This window comes from Lissotriton helveticus, chromosome 10, assembly GCF_964261635.1.
Source record: "Lissotriton helveticus chromosome 10, aLisHel1.1, whole genome shotgun sequence".
Taxonomy (NCBI): Eukaryota; Metazoa; Chordata; class Amphibia; order Caudata; family Salamandridae; genus Lissotriton; species Lissotriton helveticus.
Genome location: NC_136071.1, coordinates 158,179,479 through 158,198,375, shown reverse-complemented (window position 1 = coordinate 158,198,375; position 18,897 = coordinate 158,179,479).

Below are 18,897 nucleotides of genomic sequence, written 5' to 3'. Positions count from 1 at the left end.
AGCACGACAAATCTCATAGCAGATTGCTCTTCAGTTAAGTTACCTAGAGCGGAAGTAGTCTCATTCACTACTGCTTCAAGGGTTCTGGTTAGCCTACGTATTAACTTACTATTCTGGACAGGACCTATGAAGAAAAAGAAACCTTTATTGAAGTCTTGATACTGTTCTAAGGCAGTTTCAGTTTGGTCGACAATTGGGGACTCGGTCTCTCTTCTATGTCTAATGTGTACTAGATGTGTGTTTCTGTGATAATCGGATGGGGCTAGGAAAACTGGTGGCAGTAGGAAGGCAATGTAACACGTTCCATCCCAATCGAGGGGCAGACGAACATATGCGGTCTGGCCGCAAACAAAATAAGAATGACGTGAGGCTTTGAAAATGGATTTCCCACTGTCTCTATACTCGACCACAGTAGTACAATCACTATGACCTACATGTGCGGAACCATTCTTTCTGACACATAATTCGCCTTTGACGGGTAGAACTGAGATAGCAGGCAAATCTGGAGTAGTCTCGGACTGAACATTCAAAACCATGAAATTCGAAGAATAATTACCTAGATCATATACTTCATTTTCTAGATCTAACCCTGTTCTATGGGAAAGTCCTTCCTTGTCTGGGAAACATGTTCGATTCAGAAGGGACATATCATTTGAGGATGACGTTAACGTGGACCATGCTCCACACGAACCATTATGTGAAAACGGATAGGGAAAGAGTGGCAGAACTCCATTCGGTGTCTGGAAAGGGGGGAGTCGACCACACACCCAACAATTAGTGGCATTGCTGGTCTGGTGTGAATAGTGCATCATTCGGATAAAAGTATTATTACGCATAGCAAGACGATAGGATAACTCGTGAGGAGGCAGGTCACTAAAAGTGTGCTCTACTGTAACATTAGAAAACATATGTACATGTGAAATAGGAAAACATAAATGTAAGGCATAACTTATACAAGTAACCATAAGACTCAGAAATATCAGAAAAAACAATGTAACGATACATCTACTTCGAAGATTCTTTTGATAACGTATTCTCTTAGAGTTTTGACTAACTCTCTCACTGTGTGGGTCTATCTCATACATGTCAGGAACCTGTCTAACCGTTTCACCCGAGAGGGACTTAGACAATTAAACTGGCTGACTTACTAGACCGGAGCTTGTCTTTATACTCCTGCTGCGGAGTTTTCTCTAACAGGGGGAGTTTAGATTCAGTGTCTGGGCAGTCCTTGAGAACGGGGCAGTCTTTGAGAAAAGTCTTTGGTTTGAGTCCATGGAATTTCTTTACATGACTGGAGTGTAGCCACCCCTTCCTTCCTTCAATCTTCACGGCCGTCCTGGTTGTAAGTAGTACAAGGCGGGGCTCCTTCCAGCGGGGCTCCAGCGGACTTGAACGATCAAAGTTCCTCACAAGTACCAGATCCCCTGGTATGACCTCGTGCGGTTTCACTTCGGTGTTGTCTGGAAAAGCAGCGGCAACCTGTGAACGACAAGATTGTAGTGCAGACATCAAGGAGGCAAGGTAATCTGTCAGCATATTACTGTCAACATCTGTAATTGTACGTGGTCTAGGTGTACCCCACATATTTGGGGGACGACCGAACACTACCTCATACGGGGAAAGACCTGAACGGGAATGAGCGACCATTCTCATATAGAAAAGGGCGACTGGCAGTGCTACCATCCAATCTACACCTTTCTCTGCACATATTTTGGCGATTCGGATTTTCAAAGTCTGGTTATGTCTCTCTACGAGACCGGCTGCTTCAGGATGTCGTACACAATGGAACTTCCACTGGTACCCTAACAGAAGAGATACTTGTTTCATGAGCTCGGATGAGAATGGCTGGCCGTTATCTGAATACACGACCCTAGGCAATCCATAGCGGGGAAAATACTCACGAACCAACTGCCTGGCAGTGGTCGCAGCTGTGTAATCTGGAACTGGATATGCTTCTGTCCACCTGGACAAAGCGCATACAACTAGAAGGACATACTTGAAACCTCGACATCGCTCCATCTGAATATAATCCATCTGGAGGACTTCAAAAGGGTGGTCAGGAGGAAGGAATCCACCTTGTTCCACCGGGACACTTTTACCTGGATTGAACTGACAACAGATCATGCAGGTACGTACTTTCTGTTTAGCTGCTGCTCGTAAATGCTTGTTGAACCAGAGGTTCTGAATGCTGTCTAACATGGCTTTTTCTCCTAAGTGTGCTGGACTATGTGCGGTGTTAATAATGACTTGAACCATAGAGTCGGGGAGAAACCATGTGGCTTTTCCCTTCGTCAACCATCCCTGATCTGTCTGGACCCCTCCTTGTTCGGACCATTTCTTGATTTCATCAGGAGTGGCATGTAACTGTATATCTATTACATCTTGTGTAGGGTCCTTAACTGTCATACAAGTAGTCTGATCTGGAATGTCTGTCTGTGTCGTGTTAACTGGAATGTCTGGAGTCTGAGCTGTAAGCTTGGCTGTTCGATCTGCCAGGTCGTTACCCTGGGAAATGATATCAGTGGCTTTCGTATGTGCTTTGCACTTCATGATAGCGATAGCTGTCGGTAAATGTATTGCATCTAACAGAGCTTGAATGAGGGGGCCATGCTGAATCTTGGTTCCATGAGAAGTCATAAAACCTCTTTCTTGCCAGAGCACGCCAAAGTCGTGTACGACTCCGAATGCATAACGTGAATCTGTGTATATGTTAACTTTCAGGTTCTTGGCACGTATGCAGGCTTGGGTCAGAGCGACAAGCTCTGCTGCTTGAGCAGACAGGGTGTCAATACGATGTGTTTCTATAACTTTGGTTTCAGTAGTCACTGCATACGCGGCTACTAGTTCTCCTGTGCTTGTTCTCATACATGAACCATCCACATAAAGTGTCAGGTCGGGATCTGGTAATGCAATGTCTGTCAAGTCTTGTCTTGGCTTTGTCATGGTGTTAACAACTTCCACACAGTCATGTGTGGCAGGATTTGAAGTAACTGACGGTAACAGTGTAGCTGGATTTAAAATGTTGCAGCGTCTGATTTCTATGTGTGGCTGAAACAGTGTCAGTTCATAACCTGTTAAACGTGCAATTGTCAAGTGCTGAGTCTGTGTTCGGTTTAAAAGAACTTCCACGGAGTGTGGAACTTGTACTGTCAGGGAGTGTCCTAACACTATGGAATCACTTTGTCTGATAGCTAGAGCTGTGGCTGCAACTGACTTGAGGCACGCAGGCAGAGCCTGGGCCACCGGATCTAATGTGCTAGAAAAATAAGCACAGGGCTTGTATTGTCCTGCTTGATCTTGTGTGAGAACAGATAATGCAGTACCATCACGTTCAGTAACAAAAAGTGTAAAAGGCTTACTGTAGTTTGGTGTTGCTAGAACAGGTGCATTACATAAAGCTTTCTTTAACTCATTGAAAACAAGTGTATGTTCTTGGGTCCAAGGGAGGACAGTCGATACGGCTGCCTCCTGTGTCGTTAACTGTATCAGTGGCTTGGCTAGAAATGCGTACTGAGGAATCCATTGTCTGCAGTAAGAAGTGAGGCCGATAAAAGCTCGTACCTCCTTCTGAGTCTTGGGCTGTGGAAGATGTGCTATTAACTGGATACGGTCTGGTGTCAACTGCCTACCCCTCTTGGACAGTAAGTGTCCAAGGTAGACCACTTGCTGGACACAGAATTGCAATTTGGAAGGGGACACCTTGTGCCCCATCTCGGCCAGGAAATACAAGACTGTAAGTGACGCACGTTCGCAGTCACGTTCAGAACGGGCTGTGATCAGTAGATCATCGACATACTGGAGCAGAGCAGTGTCAGTTGGCATGTGAATATTGTCTAGTTGTCTTTTCAGTGCTTGACTGTAAATGCTAGGACTTTCTGTGAAACCTTGAGGTGCTCGTGTGAATTTATAGCTTCTTCCATTTAAACAGAATCCGAAAAGGAACTGGCTGTCTGGATGAATGGGGACACTAAAGAAGGCGTTCTTGAGATCGATAACTGTAAAGAACGTAGCTTCGGAATCGATGGCTGTCAATAGGGAAGAAATATCTGGAACCACTGGGTACTGGGGTATGATACATTTATTAAGTTCTCGAAGGTCAATCACTAATCGATAAACTGGAGGTGCATTTGGATCAGTACGTTTCAGAATCGGGATGATAGGAGAATTACATACATTGGAGTCAGTTTCTACAACTACTCCTTGAACAATGAGCTCGTCAATAATTTTGGATAAGGCTGCTACAGCCTCAGGTGGCAATTTGTACTGTCGGATTCGTGGTAATACAACACCTTTCTTCAGGGTAACACGATGGGGTGTGATATGCATACAACCTACATCAGTTGGACCTTGCACCCATAAATGCTGTGGTACATTCAATAATCTTGGATCAAAATCACGTAATACATAATGACCTTTAAAATCCCTCAGAAACAGTCGCACCCCTTCTGGGGAGCAGCATATGACTGCCCCTAATTCTTTCAGGGTTCTAATGCCTAATACATTTTCTGGACATGATTTCGTAAGTAACAAGTCTGTAGTTCGGGACAATGGACCAACTTCTAGAGTAACTGGTTTCGATATTTCATTAACAATAGGCTTTCCTGAAAATCCAAGGGAAACATTTCTAGAGCCTGAGAGTGGAGCCCCTGGAACCTCGTCATGACTGATGGTAGTCCTACTTGCCCCTGTATCAATCAGAAACTTTCTGTCTTTCCCTAATACTTGACTGTGTACATAGGGACCCTCTTGATCTACAGGAATCTCGATGAGAGGCAAGCCAACCTCCCTCTCTAGGCTGTTTCATGAATATGGCTGATAATCTGGATACTCTGACTGTGCATACTGGTACATCTGCTGTGTAACGTGTTGTGTTGCAGCTATAGGCTGCGGTACTGTAACTGTCTGTTGTGCAGTCTGCGGTGACTGGGAAGTCTGTGAGACTTGTTCTTGTCTAGGCGGACGTGATCTTTCTTTCATTTTACCAGTAGCTATGTTATGTTTCAGAACTGCACATTCGTTTATATAATGACCTGGCTGTTTACAGTAATTGCATGTCCCCTTAACGGGAGCTGCAGGATGACTGGCTTGATTCGGACCCCTCTTCTGACTGTCTTGCGGAACAGACTGTGCAACTAGTACTTTCATTTTTGTGTCTTTCATACGTCTCCTTTCGTGTTCCTGCTCCTCCCTAATTCTGTTCTGGTGGTACTGTAGCATCTGGAGCATCTGTGACGGAGTATTAGCTTGCCAGGTACTTTCGACTTTCAGTACTCGATTTTTAACTTGTGGACTTGAATTCTCAACTAGTTTGGTAACAAAAAGATGGGGATACGATTCACTACTTGTTTTCAGACCACTATTAATAATGAAACATTTCTCAAATCTAGAATAAAAATCACTAGTGTCTTCGTCTTGTTTCTGTTTACAGGCTGAGATGGCATCCCAATCTTCCTTTTTCGTGGCTAGTAATCTTGGCAAAACTTGTATTAACAATTCGGGCAAAGCTTTAGCTTTATCCCCAAGACCGGTACCTGGTACTCGTGTATTATCTTCAGTTTCTAATGCTGTCCAATCTATCTTTTTCTCTCCCACCTCCCATTCTTTTTCTTTTAGTTTTTCATATATGCCCGCAGGCAACAGGACCTTTAACATTTTAATGATATCAGGATACGTGTATTCTCCCATACGGAGCATGTCCTTTAATTCACGGTGGAACCCTGCTGGATCTTTGTCGTGACAGGGAATTAACTTTTTCATTTCCAAGAGTTCTATTTTCGTGATAGGGGTGTAAACAAATACTCGTTCTAGACCACCCCCCTCTCTCTTTACTGGATGTACTTCTCGTAACGGATTCTGTCTGTCTATGTAGAATGATTTTCTTTCTGGGGGTGAGACGGGAACAAAATGTGGATTCAGAAACGTTCTGTATTTGTGGCGCTGTTCTAATATAACACTAATTAAATCGGTACCTAGACCTTTCCATCTGTTTAGGAGTAACTCGTTTAATACATCATGTAGAGGACCTGGATCAGAATGCTGATCCTCATACAGTGTAATGAGGTGCTGGATCATATACGTACCCACCAGACGTTGCTCGGCTGGGGGCAGCTTCAGAAACGTTTGGGCCACTATTTCATCTGGAAACGTGGTAGAATCACTAGTCCATCGGACTGCTGATCGGGCTAGTTCTTGTTCATGCATTGTACTAAGCTCGCTATAACCTATTCGTGATTTCAGAATCTGATCGGTGGCCTGGAATACTTGTTCAAGAGAACACTGTTCTGGTGCTGGAGGAGGAAAAACTTTCTTGTAATCTAGGCGTGAATGTCGGTCGGAAAGTCTAGTTCTACCTACATACGCTATTCTGGAAGGATTCTCGCTATCTACCTCTTCATTAGAAGAGTCATACTCTTTCTCGGTTTCTCTTTTTGCTTTCTCTTTCTGGTGTATACTTATAATTTCCTTACGAATTTTCTTGTACATACTGTCTACACTACCTTGTGTCTTGTGTTTTCCCTCGGCTATATTATCACTCCACTTAGTCAGACCTTTCATCTCTTCTTTATCTTTATCAGGATAATCTTGTTCTCTTATTAAACAGTTAATCAAGAACTGTAAAATCATATGTTGAGTCTCGGTTTTTCTGTATGCCATAGCTTCGTGAATACTTGCTGGATTCTCTCCTGTACGGATAAAACGATATATTCTGTCTAGATGTTCCCTCATATCGGGCAGGGTGGCCAGAAAGGTGGCAACCCGTCTTAAACGTAATGAATATATTACCATGTTATCTTCGCCTGGGACTGGATCATATATACAGTCAGTAAGAAGTCGCTTAAGGTCTGCGTGTGTAGCCAGTTTTGGCGTACGCTGTAACGCTGCGTCATGCGGCGTCAGTCGTCTTCCTTGAGGCGGGGTGATAGGAGCACTCCCCCCCACTGCTCCTGAACCAGAATCGTCGGTTAATACCGGATGTGCTGGTAAAGTGACTGGCACAACGGGTACATTTACTGTGGGCTGGTCCGGGGGTGCTGGCACATTAACCTGGCCCCCGGGACCAGTGGCTGGAGGAACAGGAATTACATTATTAACAGGAGGCTGAGGGTGAACAGGCGGGATAGGATTTGCATATTCTGGGACTGTGTCGTCCAAGTAGGACGAGAGAAAAATTTCAGCTGCGGTCGGTTTATGACGTTGCTTAACCACATCGATGCTCAGCATATTCCCCTCCTGTGCTGGTATTTGTTGATTCCCATTGTTTCATGACGAGCTGGGCTCGTCATGAGCGTGCGAGGAGGCTACCTCATGACGAGCCCAGCTCGTCATGAGTGTGGAAGGGGTTAATCGGGACCAATGGTGGCGGTAAATTACAGGGTACTTCTGGGGTTGCCTTCGGCAAGCCCTCGGCAAGAAGAGGATACATGCCTTTAATAAGGGCATTTCTCTGTCTGTCTGACTGTTCTGCTCTAACTCGTTCACCTTCTTCTATTAATTCCCTTTCTTGGGCTTTTTCTGAGGATTCCCTACTTAATTCTGTTTTTCTGAATTCTTTTTCGGTTCTTTTATGAGATTCTTTGCGCCATAACTCGATGGCATCTTTCTGGGACTGTCTGGCTTTCTTTTTCCATAATGCTTCTTCTACTCACATGATGCACTCGGCATCCCATGTACCTGATACAGGCCATCTATATTTCTCTTCAAGATCTTTAGTATAATCCGCCCATAAATCTAGATATAATATGGCATCTAAGCCATGCTTGTGATACATGAAATGTCCAGGACTGTCCCTAGGGGGGACAGGAACTGCTTCTTGGAGTAACCCTTTTCTGGTTTTTATCTGACGTAATTTCGAGAACAGAGGCATTTCGGAATTCTACTTGCGAACACAATACACAATAATCACAGTAATGAAATGGCAAACAAATCACTCATACCACGACATAGAAATACATTAATAACAGTTCGAACAGAAATACTACCTGATACACTGAAAACATAACACTTGAATTTCTCGAGAACGGACTTACTAGAATTACTGGATGCACTGCTAAAACAGTACAGAACATACCGGTCTCATAAAGAGACACGTCATACCGTATCCACCTAGGTGAATACTTCGGACTGGATCTGTGTACCCAAACCTAACGGACCAGGAACAAACTAATGATCCTGTCTAGATACTTCCCCCGCAACGGTACTCACCGGGAAGCAGAAACTGGAAGGCCTCGGACTGGACTGGACTGCTACGACGTCGGACTACGAACTTCGGACTTCAGAAACAGGTGGGCCTCCGGATACCTCGGACCTTGCTTTCTCGGCTTGGGCTCTGGTCGGGACGAACCGCATTCCACACCGCTTCGTCTGGATGCCGGACCGCAGTCTCCGTCTCCTCCGTGGGCCTGAGGGAGACTTGAAGCAGAAATATCTGCACGTGCACGGTAGAGTTCCGTCACGGCTGCAGAGGGTCAGGGGGCCTGCGTTACATCGCCAGCGCGTGGGGAAAGGGCACGTCCCTATTCAGGCGCCATTTATGTGGTAAATAAATAATTAAATACCGGTACTATTTTTGAATACATTAATAATAACAGATAGCTCAATAAATAAGAGGCAGGATCCGAGGAATCTGAGTCGAACGGGCTTTATTCAGGCAAAAGGGAAGGGACAGAATCGGGACAGCCTGAAATAAAATAGAGAGGCAGCTGCAACGTTTCATCAACAGTACAAAGTATATATAGTAAGACATTTCAATTACAGTGCATACAGTAGGCGTAACTAGTGACAAGCGTAAGATAAGAACACATGGGCGTGAAAAGAAGGCGTGCACAGGGCGTGCACGTAGACATGTGATGAGAACGTCACAGAAGTGTCATGAATGGGCGGAAACATGGAGGGGGCTACCTGAGCAGCTGGGACCTTTAACCTAGTGGTGCGCGCAAACGGGCAATGACGTATTACCGGGGAGAACTGGGGGCTATGACTTCTGCACTAGAAGAGGAGACTAAAGTCTGCGGTGTCAGGACGACATGTACCTATAGCATATCTGGTATCTGGTGTTTGGAGTACATGTTGATAGAATCTAAAAGTTATCAGGGCAAAGGCTACTTGACACTAAGGCTGGTGCATGCATATATTCTACATGTATTGCGTGTGCAATGAATCTTCTATGAATATTAATACAGTAATTCACTTGCATGGAGACAGAAAGACTAGACCATAGCTGGAGATGTTTATGCGGTTCAGTAGCTTAGGAATGCGAAGAAGGAGAGCTGAACTGATAACTAGAGGCATAACATACTCTTGGCAGACAGGCAGGCAGAGCCAGGCCGGGCACCGCGCTGCGCGGCAGGAAGTAAGTGAAGGGTCAGGGATGCAGGTGGGGGCTGCTTCACTCCTCGGAGTGGGTTCAGGAGACTGTAGCTTGAATCTGGTGTCCGGGCCCTTTGAGGCCTAGAAACGGGGACAATGCGGTGAATTTTCCTCAAGTTCATCAGAGAATTCACTGCAGAGAGTCTGAGGAGACCGAGAGGTTGTAGAAGCAGCACGAGGACTGGGTACTTTTAGTGAGTAATTGGAGGCATTGACATCAGTGAAAATTTTGTGGAATGAGCAAGGTTGGACTGGGGCAAAAAATAGGCCCAGGCATCAAAATAGCAGTGTCCCCCATTAGTGCATCAGATAGCTAAAAAAAATGGCCCACATTTGGAAACAGGGCAGGTTTGAACTTGTAAAGTTACGTTCCATAGGTGTTTTACAAGTTATGGGAGACGGCAGGCATTTCTGCATGCTACAGGCAATGGTTGTAGTAATATCTGAGAAATCAACTGTAAAACCATCCCACCAGACCATAAGCAGGCCCATAAACCTCAAAAACAGGCACACACAGTGACCTATCACACCAGCCCCTTGGGCACAGTCTGGTTGCCCTGTAGGCCAGACCTACCTCAGAATGAGACTTTAGCATCACGTACAAATTTCATATGGGCTGTCATGGATTTATGGTAGTTGTCTTTGTGAGTAGATTAAAAATGAATGCCCCAAAGTCTTTTGGCTTGAATATGCCTATGGCTTTAGTGAGGACTCATTTGAGTCATGGGACAGAAGAGAGCGGACTACCTGTTGTAAATGGTATTTGCTTTGGGATGTTTTTGGACTTGCACTTCACACCAGGGTCTGAGTGACCAGGTGCGGCGTGAGGAGGGGGCTAGCTTGGTGCATCCACAAGATGGCCACCCAATTTCTAAGTTCAGCAACAACTTCCAATAAAAATTCCTAGCAGCATAGGAAAAGCGAGGCCTGCAATTTCATTGCCTGGAATTTAAAGGTGATTCCGCCACGTAGATTTTTTTTCCATAAGCTCAGCAGCTATAAACTGCTACTGGGCCACTCACTTCCTTTTTGTGTTGGTGTACACAGTTTTTTTTGTTTACATTTTACTTTTTTAGTTATCGCTCGAACAAGGCCATCTGCCATATTAAAAAGGTAAATTAAAATGTCCTCTGTGCGTCATGGCGCATGTACATACACGCACCATGGCGAAAGTATGCCTAAGTGTCACGATGCACGAATGTGTCATGACTCATGTCTATACACCACCACCTATCCTTGAAGGTGTTTTCTTTTTTAGAAAGCAGAAAGCCCATTGCAAGATCGCGTTAAGATACATGCATTTATTAGCGTCTGCCATTTAAAAAAACATTGGGAAAACCAATTGCTTTTCGAGAAGGGGTCTGTTGGCCTTGTGAATGCCGCATAGCTTCGAAATAAAAAAACTTCACGTCCTTCCAAGCTTCTGAAAAAAAATCCTGCCTCATCTCGCTATTGAGACACGAAAACAGTGAGGAAGTGGGAGCGATAGTTCAGCGTCTGCATCCGGGGCCAGCGCCAGAGATTCAACGTCCCACTCAGCTCCTGTCAAGTTGGGTTTATTTTCAAGCCAATATTTCCTAAAGAACTAGGTGCCGCCTCTTCCAGTAATAAACAAATATGATCCCTTTTCCTCTTTTTAGCGTATTTTTTACCGCCACAAGCGGACTAAACCAGAGTCAGGCAGTTTGCGTGGGGTGCGTCACTTCACTGAGCGTGTGACGCAGCGATAAGTGTCGGACAGCGCATGCTTTGTGTTTTTGTTTCGCTGAACTGGTACACAGGAAGCAACTCGTCTTCAAAAGGTGCCCCAAAAATTGAAGGTTACTTTTGAGTCAACGAGTCTTATCGGAGAGAATAATATTTATCAAACAAACTGCCTGCGGGGACTATAGGTCACATTCATTTAGTAATAACTACTTGTCTGTCTCATAGTTTCTCGAGAAAAGAGCCCTCCAGAACGCCGTTGGCCTAATCTTGCATCACTGGCAAACTATTTCCGAGCATGGACACCTGTGAAATAATTTGGAAAAACACATACATCAGCCCGCTACACAGCACCCAGCTGTGAAATCCTAAACTCCACAAAGTTATTAGGCTAGACAAGGGGTCACCAACCTTTTCTGTAAATAGAGCTGCATCTAAATAAAATCATACTGAGCTGTTCATAATATTAGTGTGGTAAAAACAACCACATCAGACAAGATTACATTAGTAGCTACTCCCATGCAAGATTACCAGGAGTGATCACTTAAGTGCATCAGGTAGTGTTGCCAGCGGTAATGTAAAACAAGCATTTGCAATGCAAAGGTTTCGCATTTGCGAGAGTTTAAGCTATTGCCATTGTAAATGACAATGCTTTTATATATATATGTTTTGATAATTAACACATAATTAAAAGACTGTCATGTACAATGGCTATGTCCAAACTCTTGTGAATCTGAGAGCAATTGCTTGGAAAGTGAAATTATGCATGGTTCCCTGAATGGTGCAGGAAAGCATGTGGTGACTGCAGTAGGAGACACTCATTAAAAACAAGCACTGGCACAGCCAATAGGTCTTGCCTTTGGGACCTTTTAAGTGTTTGGTTATCCAGCACAATATCCTTGGTGCAACAGCACCAACTGTTGCATGGCTAATTACTTATAAGGTCCCAAAGCCGAGACTTATTGGCTATGCCAATACTTGTTCCTTATTGGACATTTCCCAAGAGCTAGAGAAGAAAAGAAAGGGGAAAGGAGGAGGAAGAGAAAGACGGAAAACTGTTCAAAGGGAGATAGCAGAAACCTGCACAAGTGGAAATTAAAAAGGCACAAGGTGAATTACAGACTACCCCGGCCTTAGTATTCGTTAGCCCTCCACAGGCTTCTGAGCATATCTTTGGGCACTGACACTCATTCTTTTACAAATTAAGCACTGTAGCAGGCAACAAGACACATCGAAAAATTTACATAACTACTAATCTGAACATTCCTTTTAAAGCATACGTTTTAGTCATATGTAGATTTGTGTTATCCAAACCAAAATGGTTTTTAAGGGAGCAAGGCTGGTTGGAGCATTAGCTAGCCATTTCGTATTCTCAATGTCGACATCTATTTTGAGGAGTTTAAGGGTAATGTTTCACTGATCCCACACCTGGAGGGTGATTTAAAGAAGAGTTTAAATAAGAGAACAATAACTATTACCAATAAAATGTATCAGCCTGTGGAATAAGATCTTTTCTGGTTACTTTTTCAGAGCACTTTGAAAGTGCTCAGTCCACACTTCTCAAAGAGCTGTGAACCAACAACATTTTAAAGCGGTCTAGCGCAACATCATCAAGCTATGAAGTACCATAGGAAGCAAAATATCCCAACACCAAAGGACTTGCTAAGCACTAGCTGAACCAAAAAGAGGCTTTAAAAATAAAATAATGCATATTTCATGATCAAGATGTTTACCAATAGTTTATACAGGATTCAGTTGCGGCAGATGTGTTTTGGAAAGTGACCTACGTAGGAGTAATGGAAAAACACAAGGACAACTCTACTGATTACATGTAAATACCAATGAAACCCAATTGACAGCCTCATGTTCCAAAATGCAACTGGAATGAAGATGTTCTTCATATACAAATATTTTAAGGCATATATCTATTCAACTAGAACATCAGCCAGGGAGAGGATTTGGCACGTGGAGTACCTAATGGAATAATTACACTCATATTTAAACAGTATAGCACAATTATTGGAAGTCTTGTCTGTGGCCACAATATTGGCCTAGTAAAGTTCTGCGCCTTGGCGATCATCTATAAATGCATTTATTAAGCAAGATGGACTATTAGATATCAAGGCTGAAACCCTACTGTGAGGTCTCAGGGCAAGGGTTGTCTGAAGACATGACGGTTTAAAAGAAAAGCCAGAAAGAGCAGTAAGCCACACTCACTAGAATTAAAGATGATAACTAGTTTAGATAGTTTTAGGAATGGGCCAAATATTTCCCCTGTTTTTAAGACTGAGTAATGTCACCTACTCGCAGCTGGAGCTCTACAAATCTATAACTAGAACTATGGCAGCTATCACATAAAAACTGAACAGAGATGGGGAGGGCAGAGCCCCGGGGAACCCCACAAGAGAGAGACATGGACATAGGGAAAGATACAGCATAGAACCTGTCTGTGCGAAGAGTATGGTCACTCAAGAACACTCTTCTTTACCCCCATCCCAATGAGAGACAGTGTCAAAGGCCATTGACAGATCAAGGAGGATGAGAGCAAACCATCCCCCCAGTCAAAGACATCTGAATATTATCAATTGTTCAGACCCGGGCGACCCTAGACCCTCAGTCACTTTAGCAATGAAAGTGAGAAGACTCATGGGCTGAAAGTTGGAGAGGGTGGTGTTAGCATTGGGCGTTTTCAGGAGAGAAACCACTATAGCCCTCTTCCAGCAAGAGGGGACATTGGCTGTCATACTGGCTTCCGTCAAAGAAAGGTAAGAGAGGGTTGTCAAGATAGGTACAACACTGGTTTTATCAGTTTTTGTGATCCATATAGCAAACATAATTCAGATTTGATAGAGAACTTTGGTAATAACTTGAGGTTATTTTGCAGGGGGGAAAGCAGAAAGCTATTTGAAAGGGCCGAAGGAGACGCGGATCTCGCTTTGGGTACAGCACTTAAAGAACCACAAAAAGAAGATGTATTTCAGTTTGAAGAACAGAATACATTATTTTCAGCAGTTCATCAGAGAATTCACTGCAGAGAGTCTGAGGAGACCGAGAGGTTGTAGAAGCAGCACGAGGACTGGGTACTTTTAGTGAGTAATTGGAGGCATTGACATCAGTGAAAATTTTGTGGAATGAGCAAGGTTGGACTGGGGCAAAAAATAGGCCCAGGCATCAAAATAGCAGTGTCCCCCATTAGTGCATCAGATAGCTAAAAAAAATGGCCCGCATTTGGAAACAGGGCAGGTTTGAACTTGTAAAGTTACGTTCCATAGGTGTTTTACAAGTTATGGGAGACGGCAGGCATTTCTGCATGCTACAGGCAATGGTTGTAGTAATATCTGAGAAATCAACTGTAAAACCATCCCACCAGACCATAAGCAGGCCCATAAACCTCAAAAACAGGCACACACAGTGACCTATCACACCAGCCCCTCGGGCACAGTCTGGTTGCCCTGTAGGCCAGACCTACCTCAGAATGAGACTTTAGCATCACGTACAAATTTCATATGGGCTGTCATGGATTTATGGTAGTTGTCTTTGTGAGTAGATTAAAAATGAATGCCCCAAAGTCTTTTGGCTTGATTATGCCTATGGCTTTAGTGAGGACTCATTTGAGTCATGGGACAGAAGAGAGCATGCTGTGTGGACTACCTGTTGTAAATGGTATTTGCTTTGGGATGTTTTTGGACTTGCACTTCATACCAGGGTCTGAGTGACCAGGTGCGGCGTGAGGAGGGGGCTAGCTTGGTGCATCCACAAGATGGCCACCCAATTTCTAAGTTCAGCAACAACTTCCAATAAAAATTCCTAGCAGCATAGGAAAAGCGAGGCCTGCAATTTCATTGCCTGGAATTTAAAGGTGATTCCGCCACGTAGATTTTTTTTGCATAAGCTCAGCAGCTATAAACTGCTACTGGGCCACTCACTTCCTTTTTGTGTTGGTGTACACAGTTTTTTTTGTTTACATTTTACTTTTTTAGTTATCGCTCGAACAAGGCCATCTGCCATATTAAAAAGGTAAATTAAAATGTCCTCTGTGCGTCATGGCGCATGTACATACACGCACCATGGCGAAAGTATGCCTAAGTGTCACGATGCACGAATGTGTCATGACTCATGTCTATACACCACCACCTATCCTTGTAGGTGTTTTCTTTTTTAGAAAGCAGAAAGCCCATTGCAAGATCGCGTTAAGATACATGCATTTATTAGCGTCTGCCATTTAAAAAAACATTGGGAAAACCAATTGCTTTTCGAGAAGGGGTCTGTTGGCCTTGTGAATGCCTCATAGCTTCGAAATAAAAAAACTTCACGTCCTTCCAAGCTTCTGAAAAAAAATCCTGCCTCATCTCGCTATTGAGACACGAAAACAGTGAGGAAGTGGGAGCGATAGTTCAGCGTCTGCATCCGGGGCCAGCGCCAGAGATTCAACGTCCCACTCAGCTCCTGTCAAGTTGGGTTTATTTTCAAGCCAATATTTCCTAAAGAACTAGGGGGCATATTATCAACACAGGCGATAAAATTATCGCTGCTTTTATCGGCAGAAAACTGCCGCAAAAGCCGCTTTAGCGGCAGTTTTCTGCCGCAAAAGCGGCTTTAGCGGCAGTTTTTTGCCGATAAAAGCAGCGATAATTTTATCGCCTTTGTTGATAATATGCCCCTAGGTGCCGCCTCTTCCAGTAATAAACAAATATGATCCCTTTTCCTCTTTTTAGCGTATTTTTTACCGCCACAAGCGGACTAACGCAGAGTCCGCATAAACAACCCATCTGGCAGGCAGTTTGCGTGGGGTGCGTCACTTCACTGAGCGTGTGACGCAGCGATAAGTGTCGGACAGCGCATGCTTTGTGTTTGTTTTTCGCTGAACTGGTACACAGGAAGCAACTCATCTTCAAAAGGTGCCCCAAAAATTGAAGGTTACTTTTGAGTCAACGAGTCTTATCGGAGAGAATAATATTTATCAAACAAATTGCCTGCGGGGACTATAGGTCACATTCATTTAGTAATAACTACTTGACTGACTCATAGTTTCTCGAGAAAAGAGCCCTCCAGAACGCCGTTGGCCTAATCTTGCATCACTGGCAAATTATTTCCAAACATGGACACCTGTGAAATAATTTGGAAAAACACATACATCAGCCCGCTACACAGCACCCAGCTGTGAAATCCTAAACTCCACAAAGTTATTAGGCTAGACAAGGGGTCACCAACCTTTTCTGTAAATAGAGCTGCATCTAAATAAAATCATACTGAGCTGTTCATAATATTAGTGTGGTAAAAACAACCACATCAGACAAGATTACATTAGTAGCTACTTCCATGCAAGAGTACCTGGAGTGATCACTTAAGTGCATCAGGTAGTGTTGCCAGCGGTAATGTAAAACAAGCATTTGCAATGCAAAGGTTTCGCAATTGCGAGAGTTTAAGTTATTGCCATTGTAAATGACAATGCTTTTATATATATGTTTTGATAATTAACACATAATTAAAAGACTGTCATGTACAATGGCAATAGTCCAAACTCTTGTGAATCTGAGAGCTATTGCTTGGAAAGTGAAAGTATGCATGGTTCCCTGAATGTTGCAGGAAAGCATGTGGTGACTGCAGTAGGAGAAACTCATTAAAAACAAGCACTGGCACAGCCAATAGGTCTTGCCTTTCGGACCTTTTAAGTGTTTGGTTATCCAGCACAATATCCTTGGTGCAACGGCATCAACTCTTGCATGGCTAATTACTTATAAGGTCCCAAAGCCGAGACTTATTGGCTATGCCAATACTTGTTCCTTGTTGGACATTTCCCAAGAGCTAGAGGAGAAAAGAAAGGGGAAAGGAGGAGGAAGAGAAAGACGGAAAACTGTTCAAAGGGAGAAAGCAGAAACCTGCACAAGTGGAAATTAAAAAGGCACAAGGTGAATTACAGACTACCCCGGCCTTAGTATTCGTTAGCCCTCCACAGGCTTCTGAGCAGATCTTTGGGCACTGACACTCATTCTTTTACAAATTAAGCACTGTAGCAGGCAACAAGACACATCGAAAACGTTACATAACTACTAATCTGAACATTCCTTTTAAAGCATACGTTTTAGTCATATGTAGATTTGTGTCATCTTAACCAAAATGGTTTTTAAGGGAGCAACAGCCTGATTCATCAAGCGTAATAGCGCTCGCAAAGGGCCAGATTCTCAGAATCTGGCCCTTTGCAAGCGCAATTTTTGCATTTGGGATTCATCATCCCAAATGCAAAAATCGGTAATTGCTAATTCGCTAAATTGCGAGGAATTACATTTAAGGAATCTCTATTTGAGATTCCTTAAATGCAATTCATGAAGCATTTAAAAATTGCGAAAATGCAATTTTGGGCAGCTATTTACCGAGAGGTCAGACCTCTCGGTAAATAGCAAAAACTTAGAAAAATGCTTTTAAAAGCATTTTTCTAAGTTGAATGTTGCACACACACATGTCCCTTGGACATGTGTGTGCGCAACACCTGTTTCAATTTGTATTTCAGGGGTGCTACAGGGTGTCCTTTGGACACCCCTGGCACCCTTTCAATCGCTATCTTATTTGCGAGTAGCAAATTGCTAATCGCAAATAAGGAATACACCCCATTCATTCCTATGGGCCTTTTGGCCCATAGGAATGAATGGGGAGTTATTCCTTATTTGCGATTAGCAATTTGCTACTCGCAAATAAGGAATGTGTAGGAATCGCTATTTATTTAGCAATTCCTACATGAATACCGTTTTGCGAGTCCTTAATAGCGATTCGCTAGGAATCGCTATTAGGGGCTCGCAAAACGGCCCGTTGATGAATAAGGCTACAAGGCTGGTTGGAGCTTTAGCTAGCCATTTCGTATTCTCAATGTCGACATCTATTTTGAGGAGTTTAAGGGTAATGTTCCACTGATCCCACACCTGGAGGGTGATTGAAAGAAGAGTTTAAATAAGAGAACAATAACTATTACCAATAAAATGTATCAGCCTGTGGAATAAGATCTTTTCTGGTTACTTTTTCAGAGCACTTTGAAAGTGCTCAGTCCACACTTCTCAAAGAGCTGTGAACCAACAACATTTTAAAGTGGTCTAGCGCAACATCATCAAGCTATGAAGTACCATAGGAAGCGAAATATCCCAACACCAAAGGACTTGCTAAGCACTAGCTGAACCAAAAAGAGGCTTTAAAAATAAAATAATGCATATTTCATGATCAAGATGTTTACCAATAGTTTATACAGGATTCAGTTGCGGCAGATGTGTTTTGGAAAGTGACCTACGTATGAGTAATGGAAAAACACAAGGACAACTCTACTGATTACATGTAAATACCAATGAAACCCAATTGACAGCCTCATGTTCCAAAATGTAACTGGAATGACGATGTTCTTCATATACAAATATTTTAAGGCATATATCTATTCAACTAGAACATCAGCCAGGGAGAGGATTTGGCACGTGGAGTACCTAATGGAATAATTACACTCATATTTAAATAGTATAGCACAATTATTAGAAGACTTGTCTGTGGCCACAATATTGGCCTAGTAAAGTTCTGCGCCTTGGCGATCATCTATAAATGCATTTATTAAGCAAGATGGACTATTACATATCAAGGCTGAAACCCTACTGTGAGGTCTCAGGGCAAGGGTTGTCTGAAGACATGACGGTTTAAAAGAAAAGCCAGAAAGAGCAGTAAGCCACACTCACTAGAATTAAAGATGATAACTAGTTTAGATAGTTTTAGGAATGGGCCATATATTTTCCCTGTTTTTAAGACTGAGTAATGTCACCTACTCGCAGCTGGAGCTCTACAAATCTATAACTAGAACTA